General features: G+C 38.6%; 1 protein-coding gene across 1 annotated transcript in view; it reads right to left on the bottom strand.

The window, feature by feature from the left end:
- LOC143297315 (zwei Ig domain protein zig-8-like) overlaps positions 1-2,500 on the bottom strand; it is a 444,742-nt gene that overhangs the window by 55,634 nt on the left and 386,608 nt on the right. The window lies entirely within an intron of this gene.

The following is a 2,500-nucleotide window of genomic DNA, read 5'->3' as shown; positions in this document are numbered from 1 at the left end:
AATGTCTTCACTTCTAGGCCACACACACACACACACACACACACACACACACACACACACACACATATATATATATATATATATACATAATGATATACATATATATGTATACTTTTCTTTCCAGAATACTTCTTTACTCAGTTACCAATGTTTATGAGGGGGAAATACAGCTCACGCACACAAAAATACAACAACGAAAAACAAACAAACAAACAAAAACAAAGAAACAACTAGGTGAGGGAGTTGTTTGGTTAATTGCATTGCTGGAGTGTTCTTGGTTTGTTTTAATATGTGTAGGCGGATTCTCTGCTGTAGTTACTGTTGTCCCTTTAGAAACATTTTCTGTAAATGTTCCATTTTTCTTAGGAAGACAACAACTAGTTGTTCTCATCTTTTGTTCAATTAGTCTGAATGCTTTGGTGTTATTTTTTGTATTGTTTTGTCTGCTGCTGAAAATACAAAGAACTGAGAAATTCAAATTCTCAAGAAATAGTGATAGTAATAAGTATCTATAATGCTCTGCACTTCCTTAGCAGGAGCCCAGATAACTAATGATTGACCCTGATTCGGGGAATAATGGTTACAAAAATTAACAACACATCGCTATAAAAATCACGTCTTACAAGCAAGATGAATGGAGTGTGTCCATGACAAAGTAAACAAGCAAATACACACACACACACACACACACACACACACAAACAAACATTCATACATCTACCGCCTTACCACCCATATACCATCTCACCTCCCCCCTCATCCCTCACCCCCCCCAACCCCCCGCCGAACCCCGCTCTGGCAAATGGTCACGAAAAACATTCCATGCCCTGTCGTAACCGTGGCACTTTAAAAACAGATTTCTTGTTGATTTTAGGCCAACGCCGATAGCTGAGTTTATCTTTCATCAGATGCACGCTTCTCCAGTTCCTCCAAAACAGCTGTGCTCCCCACTGGCATCTATCTACTACCCTCCAATTAATGATTTACTCACGCAGTCTGCACCCGAGCAATGTGCTTTCGCGTTCACCTCGTCTACTGGGGTAAGAACTGATCGTAAAGTAACTCTTTTTTTCCTCACTTTTTATGGCACACAAATTCACACTAATTGCAAAACATATAGACATGCACACACACGCACACATATGCACACATGCGCGTGATCATACATGCACACGCATGAATACAAATAACTTTGTCATGTATGTATTTGTATTTGTATTACTCTTTTTGTCAAAACAGATATCTCTGTGTGAAATTCGGGCTGCTCTCTCTCCAGGGAGATCGCGTCACTACATTGATAGTGCCACCCTTTTTTGTATCTTTTCTGCATGAGTTTTATTTGTTTTTCTATCGAAGTGGATTTTTCTACAGATTTTCACCAGGGACAACCCTTTTGTTACCGTGGGTTCTTTCACGTGTGCTAGATGCATGCTGCACATGGGACCTAGGTTTACGGTCTCATCCGAAAGACTAGCATCCAGACCACCACTCAAAATCTAGTGGAGGGGGAGAAAATACTGGTCACTGCCCGTGTGATTCGAACCAATGTGCTCAGCTCTTGTTTCCCATGTGAACGCGTTACCTCCAGGCCAACATTCGACAAGTATGTATGTATGTATGTATGTATGTATGTATGTATGAAAAAAATGTATGTATGTATGTGTGCACGTACGTACGTAAAAATGTATGTATGTATGTATGCACGTACGTACGTAAAAATAAATGAATGTATGTATGTATGTATGTATGTATGTATGTATGTATGCACGTACGTACGTAAAAATGTATGTATGTGTGTTTGTATGTATGCACGTACGTACGTATAAATGTATGTATGTATGTATTTGTGGGTGTTTGTATGTATGTTTGTATGTACGCCATGTGTGCATGGAGTAATGCTTTCGTTTCTCTATTCATTTGAAAATCTATTTTGTTAAATGAGAAACGACTTGTTTAGTTATCAGGTTAGGTTTTTGTTCGTTTATTAGCATTATGGTTTTATCTTTCATTCAACTGTTTATCCATTCATTAATTTATTCGTTCAATTTTGCCATCGGTTTCTTTCTCATGACATATCACATAACCTCTTCCGGGAACAGAATCAAATAAACAAACATTAAACTTCTTATGATATTATCTCTATCATATCCCCCCCCCCCCCCCCCCAGAGTTTCTTCACTCCTATGTTACACACACACACACACACACACATACACACATACACACACATACATCTCTCTCTCTCTCTCTCTCTCTCTCTCTCTCTCTCTCTCTCTCTCTTTCTATATACTTTCTATAATACTTTTCAGAATTCTTCTTTACCCAGTTACCGAATTTCATGATGAGACAACTCAGCTCACACACAAAAAAAAGGGTTGGGGGATGTTGTTTTATTTGGGGAGTTCTTGTTTTGTTTTGATATGTGTGGGTGGATTCTTTGTTGTTTCAACGATCTGGATGCATTCTCTGTAAATGTTTCGTATTACAGACGCGCACACAC

The sequence above is a fragment of the Babylonia areolata genome, chromosome 22, assembly GCF_041734735.1.
Source record: "Babylonia areolata isolate BAREFJ2019XMU chromosome 22, ASM4173473v1, whole genome shotgun sequence".
Lineage (NCBI taxonomy): Eukaryota > Metazoa > Mollusca > Gastropoda > Neogastropoda > Buccinidae > Babylonia > Babylonia areolata.
This window is presented reverse-complemented; position numbering and strand designations above follow the sequence as displayed.